The sequence below is a fragment of the Ursus maritimus genome, unplaced genomic scaffold, assembly GCF_017311325.1.
Source record: "Ursus maritimus isolate PB19 unplaced genomic scaffold, ASM1731132v1 scaffold_26, whole genome shotgun sequence".
NCBI classification, from domain to species: Eukaryota; Metazoa; Chordata; class Mammalia; order Carnivora; family Ursidae; genus Ursus; species Ursus maritimus.
The window spans coordinates 16,842,285-16,855,218 of NW_024425119.1; the positions used below are offsets into that span (position 1 = coordinate 16,842,285).

At 38.5% G+C, this 12,934-nt stretch overlaps 1 pseudogene; it reads left to right on the forward strand.

Annotated features, from left to right (window-relative positions):
* The first annotated feature begins 3,938 nt into the window (after positions 1-3,938).
* The window catches only part of LOC103677838, a 31,905-nt pseudogene continuing 22,909 nt past the window's right edge, over positions 3,939-12,934 (forward strand).

The window sequence follows — 12,934 nt, forward strand, 5'->3', positions numbered from 1 at the left end:
CTTGAGTCTTGGAAATGAAGAGGATGATACTGAATAAATGAAAGATCAAATGACAAATACAGGAAATAAAAGATCAAATAAATAGAAGATCAGATAAGAACATTGTTACCTCCCACTTCCCACCTGGTTCACAAGCAAGGCCACAGGCTTCCTTAAGCTAATGTCCAGAGGAAACACAGTAAGGGACCTCTTACCTTAGAATACTGGGTGTGACCTCAAAAGGACATGTCTGGCAGAATATTAGATCAGCTTAAGGCAGGAGGGAAAACATGGTGAAAGAATGGGGAAGCCATAGTACTTGACCAGGTAGTTAATACAAACATAGTGTTGGGTGACATTTTTGGAGCATCTAAATAGGAAATGAACTTCTTATTTAGGAATTTATAAAAGATATTGCATTGAAGTAAAACACAAAGAATGCATATATCATTAGTGTGCAGTGAAATTAATCAAGAGAACATAGCCATATAATCAACAACTAATTTAAGATATAGAACATTACTGATGCCAGGGAACGCCCCCTCCTGAACCCCTTGAAAAGCTCTCTTCATTCCAAAAGAAACATAGTCTTCTTTTTTTTTGCCTCCTTTTGAACCGTACATAAATGGAATCACACCCTATGTACTCAGCATGAGACTTATCCATGTTATTCCATCATGTAGCAACTGTTTTTATCTGAACTATTAATAAAAAATAATTACAATCCATTATTGCAAATCATAGAAAATAATTCTATAAGTTGCCCACATTTTAAGACAAATTGCCATTTGAGTGAACCAATGACTTTCTTTTTATTTCATATATGGTGCTGATGAACCAAAGAATTATCCTGAACACTTTATACAAAATTATGATAAAAATTAAATACAATATCACATGAACATAGGAATTTTTTCATGCATATAGGAGTGTAACTATAATGTAAAAGGAATGATTTTCATGTATGGTCTATAGGATTCCTTTTGTTTCTTGGCCTTTGGATGATGGAACTTTTTGAAAATCTGGAGATCATCTACATAGTCACTTGAAAACGTTACATATTTACATAGACAACATTTTGCATTTAATTTCAGAGCATCAGACCACCTGAAGGAATTTGCAAATCTATGGTGCTGAGATGAGGAATATTAAATTTAAAGTTATACTTTTGCAAACAATTTTTTTTTTCAGAGAGGAAGGGAGGGAGGGAGAAAGAGAGAGAGAGATGGGGGGAGGGGCAGCGGGAGAGGGAGAGAGAGACTCCCAAACAGGCTCTGTGCCCAGTGCGGAGCCCCAGTGGGGGCTTGATCCTACAACCCTGAGATCATGACCTGAGCCAAAACCAAGAGTCGGACACTTAACCAACTGAGCCAACCAGACACTACTGCAAACATTAAAACACACACACACACACACACACACACACACACACAAAGAAAGACTGTTTAGAACAGTAGTCTCCTTTTGTAGAGAAGAAAATCACAGATGTTTTTGTCATAATACGTTTCAAAACATAGTAAGTAGGCAGAGAGTTTGCCTTTCTGGGTAGTTGAAATTAGACCACCAAGGTTTAATTAGCCTTGCCTTTGAGTAGTCTCAGATTTACTCTCTTGTTCTACTCCAGTCCAGATACAGTATATTGGGATTCTCTCAATCTCCCTCTCTTACTCTTCTACCATGTAATTTTTGAAAAGTCTTCAGAAATTCTTAGGTTTTTCTCATTTTATCACAGAATCATTTTGTGAAGACAATATCAGTCGGGGTCCAGTTGTAACTAACAGAAAGTACCCTAGCTATTTCATCCAAAAAGTTACTTAAAAGAAATTCAATGCTACCAAATCAGTGTTTGGGCAGTCTTGACTAATTCGAGGATCATACCATAGAAATGACCACTAAACTGCCTGTGACAAAATCAGGAAACGAGAGGAGGACACCAATCCCCTAAATTCTGACTTCATGATCACAAAACGTGAGCTGGGATCTGGAGATCACAGAAGGACCACTGCGCCTGTTGGTTTGGGGAACGTACCACCTGCCGTTATCCAGGCAAGAGGCTCGACCAGAATGGCTGGACCCAGGCTCTCTTCCACTAACCGTAATCATGGTGGGGCCCCTCTCTCCACTTAGATTAGCTCTGAATTCAAGACTTACCTGAGCGCACCTGATCAGTAGAACCCAAATTCCATCCAGAACTCTTGCTACGAGTTAGTCCTGGAAATACATAAGGAAGACCACAAGGGAGGGGAACCCATGCTGAGCAAGATTATTTACCTTTCATGCTGCAGATATCTCGTAATATTCAAACAGGCATCATGACTATGAGGATGTGATTATCACAACAACAGCAATAAATCTCCAAAATAAAGTTGATTTAAAGACTGTTCTTTTTTTTTTTTTAAGATTACACTGTATTTAAGTGTCAGGGCTATTATATAACAGGAAATGAAGACAGGAAATGGAACTGATAATATGTCAACTGAATCTTATACAGTGAATAATAGACATTCCTCACAATATTTTACTATACTGAAGGTATTTTTGCATTAAATATTGCTTGAAATAAGAGAGACTGAAATTGGCTCAGTTTTACCTTTTTGGGGGGGGTTCTCTTTAAAATGTCTGTGTGTGTCCTGCTTGTGGAGGAATTCTTCACTAAATTAAATATTTTTTGTAACAGAATTTGATATGCACATTCCAGATGTCTAGAGAGACAAGAAAATAGCAAAACATTCTTTATTTTTTCTGTATCTAATTAAACTTTTCCCTTATGCAAGTTAAGAGTATTGTATTGCAAATACTATGCATATTTTCTTAAAACTTTGCCTCTATAATGTTCTATAATATTGATGTCACATATGTATTCTCTGAAAGCAGATGTTCTATTTTTAATATATAAAAACAAGAGATCAGAATTTATATATATTCCAGGTAGCTAAGTATCAATCTGCTTTTGAACTCTAAGGAATGGCACTCATATTAGGGTTTTTCTGTAATTTATGCATAATAAAAATAATTCTGGTTATAATCAATAGCTCGAAAAGTCTTTGTAGCCCAGCATGGTACAATACAGGGAAAAGTAAGTCAGCTATTGAGGCAGTCATCGTATCTCAACTCTAAGGTGTCAGATACATCCTTATACCCTCCGTTCATTAAAACTAAGAGAATAACTCTCTGGTATGCTAATACAAAACGTTTTAGGACGTTTTCCTGCCAAACTGACCTCTATTCATTTAGGCCTTGTTAGTAGGTGATGATACTATTTGATAGATGACCTCACTTAAAATGGAATTCCACCCAGAAAAACTAGGAAAGATGCCACCTTATACAGCCCCAAACTACATGTGGATAATGTTTGTTAAAAGAAGACAATAATAGGACAACCATAAAAAACGTGGAGGTGTAACAGAAGCTAAATGTGTCCAGATTCTCAATTAGAAAAAAATGTCTCTGCATTTGTCACAATTGTATCTTTATCTCCACCCCTGCTCCTCTCCAGCTCTGACTTCTAGGGATCACATGACCTCCAGCTGGAGATACCACAGAAGAGCTCTAGTCAGCCGGGCTCTCGGCCTGGTGTTCTTGCCCCCTCCTCTGCCCATTTCTGGCCGGGCTCACCCTGAGGATCTTTGGGCGGTGTGTGTTGGTGTGTGAAATGCAAGCTTTCTAGTGCTATTGTCCCAGGGGCCAATCACAGCATTTCGAAGCATCAGAAAGGCTATTTATCGTGAAATTAAAAAAAAAACAAAACCCTACCTTCAAAGCCTTTGTAGGAATTACATAATTGCATATAACATATGCAAAAATGGCAAACCTCAAGGTCCACGCAAAGTAGACTCTCCATCCACCTTAGCTCCTTCCTGCCTTCGCCAACTCCCACAGAACTGTGTTTGCTCGCCCCCTAGCGGCAGACACACGCACTCATCTTTGCATGAATTCAAACACTCGTCGTCCTTGCGGCAATGCCCCCAGAAGGTCCAAAGGTAAGACAGTATTATGTCCAAATCGAATACTTTGGAAAACCAAATGCAGACCTTAGAGAAACAAAAAGAAACGCAAATACTAAATGGAATACCTCCCTCATAAAAGACTATTAAAATGAGAAAATAAGCAGCGTAATTAGAGAGAAGGTAGAACACGTGCTGCTTGCCCAGCCTGGATATAATTTTTGGTTCAGTTTGTCACAATTACAAGTTAAGTAGCATTATGTCGTTCATGCTTAATTTACTTCTGAGCCGCTTAAAAGGACCAACTCTTAGTGTGTTTGTTTTGTGGCGACACATCTGTTGACACTGCTGCCATCTTCTAGTCAAACTACAGAAGTTGGTGATTACAGCGTCAACCCTCTGCTTAGAAATAAGACTGCCAAAAAGAAAAAAGAAAAAAAGACTGTCTTTAAAGAAACACTTATTTCTATATTGCAAAAATCTCCTGTAATTTCAAATATTGCAAACCATGTTTTTTTTTATAGCCAAATTTACTTCTTTTAGTGTGTTTTTGTTTTTTTTGTTTGTTTTTTGTGGGGTTTTTTTTGGTCAAACGTTAAGGGATAGCTACAAGGGGACTTATTTGTTCTTACCACACACGAAGTTAACAGTGTGCTGTCTAGATATCCATTCACATATGCTCTTATTTTTATTTTTACAAACACTAAAAACAAAAAAATTTTTCTAGTGGGTGCAAATGGACTTGTGACTTCAAATTTGAATTCTATTAAGGAGAATATATTTTTACCTGATATATTATTGAGAGATGAAGAGATTTTTGTAACAGCTTTTATATCTATATTCAAATCTCTCTCTCTCTTTTAGAGATTTTATTTATTTATTTATCAGAGAGAGAGAGAGCATGCACAAGCAGGAGGAGCGGCAGGAAGAGGGAGTTACAGACTGAGATAACCCCCACTGAGCAGGGAGCCAGACTTGGGACTGGATCCCAGGACCCTGGGATCATGATCTGAGCTGAAGGCAGACGCTTAACCGACTGAGCCACCCAGGCGCCCCTATATTCAAATATCTCTTAAACGATGTGAAAAACTCATATTGACTAACTGACCTAATGTTTATTAAATAAAAGTTTCTTTAAAAAAATTTTCTAGGAGAGAGTTCATGTTGAAATTATAGAATTAGCTATTTAGTGGTGACTTTATTCCCATTTTCCTCTTTTTTTTACCTCGGCTTATCTTCAATTGTTGTCTTTCACAGATAAGAAATATTCAGGTCAGCAACATCAATAGGTTTTATTACCACAAAACCCCCAGATGTTATCATCACCTATTCTGCCAGTTTAATTAGAAATATTGAAATGTGCTCTATCCCTGTTGAGCTTCAGACTGTGGAAAATAGCTTGTTTTCCAAGTTCTTCAAATTCTTATACAGCTACTGCTTTGAAAAATGAATCATTTTTCACATTTTAATGGGACCAGAGAAGAAGCAAAATTTGCTCATTTTTATTTTCAGACAAATAACCCGGGATGTTTTAGAAAGGATTGATCACATTTAACATTGAGTTTAATCCTACAGATCGTGGTACTCTATTACAGGCACAAGCCCCATTTTTTTGCCAGCAAAATAGGACAATACGCTCTCAATATGTTACAAAATTAAGTGGACTGAAAAATTACAGGTAGTTTATTTAAAGACCAAATTTATTATTTCAAGACCAAATGGTTTGTTTTCTTTCATAAGTAATACTTCAGGGCAGTGATCTCTACATAGTTCTTCAGGAACCCAAGCTAATGCCTTCTTTAGTTCTTCAGTGAGGGACTTCCAAGATTCCTGGGCATCATCATTTCAGTCAGCCAGAAAGGGGAGGGCGCGTCAGACCTCCGAGTGGTCCAGCATTTCCACTAGAAATGAGCGAGAGTTCAGTCCCATGGCCACAACTACCTGTGGGAGAGAAACTGGGAAATACAGGCTAGTTACGTGCCTGTGAAGAAATATATTTACATATGTAATGGACAGCTACTAGCATTCTCTGCCCAAGCCTGACCTCTAATAATCAAATATCCATCCCTACATTCCTTCCCACATATGGAACAAGCGACTCTCCTTTTTTAAGGAGAAAACCTGAAGTCCTATGTAGCTCAAAGTCTAAAATCACTTGGCGATGCGTGGATTTCTCCATCATGTTCAGAAGCAGATCCTAGCGCTAATACCATTGGGATCACCAGAGAAAGTTGCCTGAGTAGATCTGAGTTCACTCTCTGATAGAAATTCGCAGAGCCCCCAGCTCTTCTGGCTAATGGGCTCTTTGTGGTCCTTTCTCTTCTTAGCCACACCTGAACGAGGTGTCGCTTAGATTTTTGCAACCTGATTCTGACTTACAAAAATTGGGAAGCCTGAATAGCTTTTAAGACGTGAACAATCTAAAAGCGTTTTAGAACACAGTGGTGGTTTCCTTGGCCCAACTAGTGGGTTTTTTTCTAAAATTAATTACACTTTCATTCTATTTGTGTAACTTTTACGTGCCCAAATCACAGAAAAAATTTCTCCCAGATAGTGTCCAACTCATTGTTTGGGTTTTTCTTCAATGTACCATTCAAACTAATGGCAGCTACCCAGCAACATTGAGTTCATCTAAAGAATAGGCTTAGTTGGGAGGGCACACTTTTCTATTAATGAATTGGGGATATATATACACACATATATATATATATATATGTGATTTCTTCATTGTACTTCTAATTCTCAGATATATTTTGAATTAGGGAAGTTGCGAAATAGAAAAATTTTGAATAATTTAAGCGTTATATAAAAGTTCAATCCAGGGGATGCCTGGGTGGCTTAGTAGGGTTAACCGTCTGCCCTCGTCTCAAGTCATGATCTCGGGGTCCTGGGATTGAGCCCTGCATGAGGCTTCTTGCTCAGCAGGGAATCTGCTCTCTCTCTCTCTCTCTTCCTCTAGGCCTCCCCACTGCTCATTCTTGCTCTCTTTAAAAATAAATGAATAAATAAATAAAAGTAAATAAAATCTTTTTTTAAAAAGTTCAGTTCAAATAAGCAACGAATCGTGCATACACCTGCATATGCGGAATAACGATTTTATAGGTATTTAATCATGTGCATTTACACAAGGATTGTAGAACATCTGATTAATATTCTCTCTAATTAAAGCTATATCTTGCTCAGTGGCCATATGTTTTTCACTGTATGTACTGGTATGCACATGTGTAAGTCTCAATCAAACTGGAGAAGACCAGCACATTTCACTTCAAATATTCTCTAATTATCTGCTGCTGTCTCAAGTTGAAAAACAAGTAGTTTAATGGAATGAGGTCACTGAAGCTACAAGAGTGAAAAAGAACCCATTAGTAAATAAGGAAAAGATGATCAATAAGAGAAGAATAGGTTGGAAAGGTTTGATGGGCTTGGATCCTAGATGTAATAAATAGTAAGTTAGGACTGGAGTTAATCAGCAATATGATATTTATGATACAATAAAGTCCTGGAAAAGGCACAAAAATAGAGGCTCGCAGACGCAGGTGTCCACATACCGCAGGTACACAACAAAATCAGAAACAAAATCATCATATACAAGATCGGCTCAAATAAAACCATGTAAAATCTATTTCTATTCCATAGAAGATATTTTCAAAATGTCTCCTAACTTACCAGCAAGAAAATTAGTCTTTCTTATGGAGTGTAATAATGAAACTATGCCCAAGGAGAGCAATCTGAGTTCAGAGATTGCCACATTCGTGCTGTGTTCTCTTATCAAAGTTGACATTGCATTAAAATGTCAGAGTTGAGAACTGTGACTTGAAACCAGGAATTCATTTTTCCAGCTACAAATGCTGGTTAGGAAAATTCACTTCGAGTTCTTACTAACTTAAAATTCTGTAATTAGTTGTTTTCTAGTGATTGATGCTTATCATATGATTTAACTTGTTGAAGGATGTCAAGAGCTAGTTAAGCCATCTTCTCTACAATAATATTTTAAAAACTAGTTTCTGATACGCTCTGTTAGCATACTGACGACAGACATGCAAAATAGCTGATGATGAGAATGTGTCCATGCCCAGCAAGTGTGGGAGTTTCCAACAACCAAAATAAAAAATATCTCCCCCATTGGTAATCTACAGGTTCAAGTAAGGCACAGAATGACTATAAATACAATTCCACTGTGGAACATGATACAGAGAGACAACCAAGAGTGAAATTCCTCTGAAACATGCAATAAGAGAACTTGACATCAGGAAGACAGGTTCTAATTACGGCTTCATTTATTGCAAGCTAAGTGGTTTTGTTTTTTGTTTTTTTTTCCTTTTCTTTTCTTATAGCAGGAGTTCTAACTCTGAGCCTTGGTATCTTGTTGTACAAATTGAGAATAATAACACTAAGACATGTTTAGAATTTATTATTTAGCTCAAAGTACTCACAGAGGTGAGTATAACCCAAAGCTTTATTAGAGTTTAATTTTCACACCTGAGTATATTCACTTTTCTGAAGTATATATGCAAACCTCATGTGTCCCTTCCTAAATACATGAGGATCAATTTTGTACCTGAGTTTGGATCCCAGGAGGGAGAGAAATCTTTGCTTTCCTATGAAGATGTTCTTGGGAAGTATCAGAAATGCCCAAGGTGGAGGCAATATTACTTCGTCTATGAATTGCCTCCAGTCCCTTAAAAAATTATTTTATTTATTTATTTATTTATTTGACAGACAGAGAGAGAGAGAGCACAAGCAGAGGGAGCAGCAGGCAGGGGGAGAGGGAGAAGCAGGCTCCCTGCCAAGCATGGAGCCCAACATGGGGCTCAATCCCAGAACCCTGGGATCATGACCTGACCCAAAGGCAGACGCTTAACCCACTGAGCCAGCCACGCTATTTTATACTTACACATAAGGTATTTCTTTCCTGTAGAATATCAGAGCATTCTGAATACATAGTTCCTGAAGAACTATGAACTGAAATAAGGGTATGAGGTACTGGGACTCAGGATAGTTGCACCGATGGAACAAGATGACAGCAACAGGACATTAGTAGCTATCCTTAGAGGAGAAAAATCTCAAGCAGAGAGGCTCTCCTTGGTTGCTTCTCCAGCATCCATTTTCCCTTTCTCTCTCTTCTTAATAAGGCCCTGAATTTCCAAAGGGTGCCCCCTGACTAGGCCAGGACATTTGGTGCATGTCATAACCCCTCAGCTGCAGTGACTTGTGTTAAGGGTGGTCGCGTTAGCCATAAACAGTCGTCCTCCTTCAAACCAGTCAAAGGAAAATTCAAGATTTGTTGTTGATAAAGAAGAGGAGAAAGCCTTTCTCTTTCTCTGTGAAGGAGAAAGCCTTTATCCATGGATTACCAGGAGCCCTCTTCTTACCATGAGAACAAAGCCAGTTCAAATCGGAGGACAAAGCTGAGATTCACAGAAAAGCCTCATTCATGAGCTTCTGCTCCATGATCTTTGGTCATGTGAACAAATCCCAGTTTGAATTGCATTTTCCTAGATCTTGCTACTGAAACCATCGTAACTGCTACACAAGGGTAATAAAACTGCGACAAAAATTTGATACTTCATAATGCCATCTAATGAAATCAGACTGATACTGATTAATTTAAAAACCATTGTTATTATTATAAGCAAAATCTATGAGGTAGAGAAAGATATTAAGAATTGGGAAAAACAGCATGCAGGTGTGTCACAGGAGGAGAAGAACAACGAAAACTTGCAGATAAAGTCAAAAGTCAAAAGTGACTGTAAGCGCACCCATGTTCATGGTAGCATTAGTCACAAGAGCCAAGAGCTGGTAGCAGCTTGGATGTCCACTGGCAGGTGAATGGATAAAAGAAAACGTGGTATATATATGCAATAGGATACTATTCAGACTTAGAAAAAGAAGAAAATCCTGCCAGATGCTTCAACATGGGTGCACCTGGAGGATATTATGCCACGTGGAATAAGCTAGTCCCAAAAATAGATCCTGTATGATTCCACTTACATGAGGTATCAAAAATAGTGAAACTTCTAGTAACAGAAAGTAGAATAGTGGTTGCCAAGAGCTGGGGAAGGGGGAAATGGGGAATTGTTGTTCGATGGGTATTGAGTTTCAGTTTTACAAGATGAAAAAATTCTAAAGACGTGTCGAACAACAATGCAAACAGTTAACACTACTGAAAGGTACACTTAAAATAGTTAAGATGTAAATTTTATGTTACTCGTATGTTGTATTTTCTACGACAATTTTTTTTTTAATGGCTCTGGAGGGAAGGGAGGGTGAAGATAGATTGCTTAATGGGTATGGGGTTTTCTCTTGGGGAGGTTTTTGGAACTGGATAGGGTGATGGCTGTGTAATGGGGAGAATGTACATTTTTAATGGCTAAATTTATATTATGTGAATATCACCTCAACAAAAAAAAATTTTTTTAAAAAGTGACTGTGAAGTTTATGCAAAGTAGTAGCGAAGTTCACACATACTTAAGGCGCACTGTGGTCCAGCCAAAATAGAATAGCTGCACACAGGCTATAATCGTTTAATCGTCACACGCCCAAGGTGTAGATGCTATCATGATCTGTATTTTACGGAAGAGCAAAACGAAACAATTTTCCGAGAGCACGTAGCTCGTAGGTCATTCCACTGAAGATTAAAGTGAAACCATCTTCACTCACAGCCTGTACTCTCTCTCCTTGCGGACGAGACAGAGTGAAGCTGGTGTCCAGAGAGGCTTCACGTACTGAAGGAATTCTTAGTCCCAATTCTGCCCACGTGGCTTCTAATGATAAATCACCTGTTTATTTAAGCAGCTTGAATGAGTCTCTGCTCTTTGCAACCAAATGACCCTCCCTCGATTTCAAATGACCCATATAGAGAGGGGCCTGTGGAACCAGATAGGGGGCCCTTATGCTCAGAAGAGGACCCAGGAATCAGGGTCAGACTATCAGCAAAGGAAAGTTGATACTGAGTATAAACATGAGAGAAATGGGACCTGGGAAGAACCAGCTGGTGAGAATCCGTTTGTTTCAGCTGGAGGAGGAGAAAATTGTAGCAGATTGAAATTAAGGTTCGCCTGATGGTCGAATTTAAATCTCAGAAATTCTAGATGGAACTCTCACTACCCATATGCAGTCCCTGGAATCTCGATTAGATGAGTTTTGCCTTCAGCGGCATGTGCAAAAGTTCATACTGTTCATACAGGGAACTATCATTTTGACTATGCTATTTTGTTTCAGTTTTATTAGTTACAGGCTCATGATCTGTCACCCTGTTAAAAAGGTGAGGTCTTGGAGTTGGAATAGTCGGAGTCTAATTTGCCACTTTCTAGTCAAACCATTTAGATATGTCACTGAGTAGCAGTTTCTTCATATGTGGAATGGAGATAAAAATACTTCCCTTGGGGCGCCTGGGTGGCGCAGTCCTTAAGCGTCTGCCTTCGGCTCAGGGCGTGATCCCGGCGTTCTGGGATCGAGCCCCACATCAGGCTCCTCCGCTGGGAGCCTGCTTCTTCCTCTCCCACTCCCCCTGCTTGTGTTCCCTCTCTCGCTGGGTGTCACTATCTCTTCAAATAAATAAAAAATAAAAAAAATCTTTAAAAAAAAAAAACACCACTTCCCTTGACACATGTGGGGAAGAATAAAACGGAAAACATGTAAATTAACTACCCCAGTGCCTCATTGGTGATTCCAAGTGTTCACTATTATGTTACTATAATAACTGTAATTATTATTGCGTATGTAAAACATCTAACCACATAGAAAACTTCCTAAAATAACACTCCCTCAGTGAAAGCAAGTGCCATTTTCCCCCCACATATACTTATTTTAAATAAGCTTCCTGATGGAAAATGTTCACAGTGATTGATTTTTCAGGAACTCTGATTTTTAGCATTAAAGTGCTTCTGGACCTCTGTAAGCTTAATTTAAATATTTAAAGTTTACTGAGGCTTAGAGTCACCTCCTCATTAAAATCCCAAACATAATCCTACTGATTATACTTTTACTTCAGACTAAGTTTCTTTTTACTTACTTATTATGCACTTACTGTTTCTTTTGTCACTTTAAACTTTTAGTTGTAGCACTCAGGGGGCATCTCTGTCTTGTTACAACTTTGCAATTAGCTCTTAGATCTTCCCTAATTGCTGTGCCAGCACACTTCACTCTCCCCTCCAAAGACACCCTACCTCTTTCCCCTGTGATGTGTTTCTTCGCCACAAGCTAAATGTATCAGTATCCCCTTTTCTAGTGGTAGGAAAACTGCTCTGACCTCACGTTCTTACTCTTTTCTCTGCCTAGTGGCTGGTATTATAAACTGTGGGCTTTTGGTTCTCCAAACCTTCGTCCACCATAACCAAAGCCAAGATTTCGGAACCCCAAAAGAACTTCTCAGGGTGCCTGGGTGACTCAGTCTGTTAAGTGTGTGCCTTTGGCTCAGGTCATGACCCCAGGGTCCTGGGATCGAGTCCCACCTCTGGCTCCCTGCTGAGCAGGGAATCTGCTTCTCCCTCTCCCTCTGCACCCTCCCCCATCCTCCCCCCTGCTCCTGCGAGCACTCTCTCTCTCTCAAATAAATAAATAAAATCTTAAAAAAAAAGAAAAAGAACTTTTCTGGCCCAAGAAAAGCAGAAGCATACAAAACATTGTTTTAAAAACTCTTGCCTCTGTTATAAAGGTATAAAATCTGTGTGTATGTGGGTGGGGGTATGTATGTATTATGCGTATATGAATGTGTTCTAAATGATAATGGTCTGCCATTAATATAATAACCGAAGTCTCCTTTAATTACTGCAAGTATCCTATTCCCTTTTCTACCGTTTTAACTTGTAACCTATGCGTGTCTTTTTTTTTTTTAACATGCGGATTATTTTTTCCAAGATAAAACTGGGTCTTGCTATTTTATGTAATCTGGCAATCTTTAACTTTTAACTAAAATATTTAGATAATTAAAATTTAATGTAACTATATATGTGCAAATTTATATGACCTTGCTCTTTATTTTCTTTTTGCCTCAACCATTCTTTTTCTTT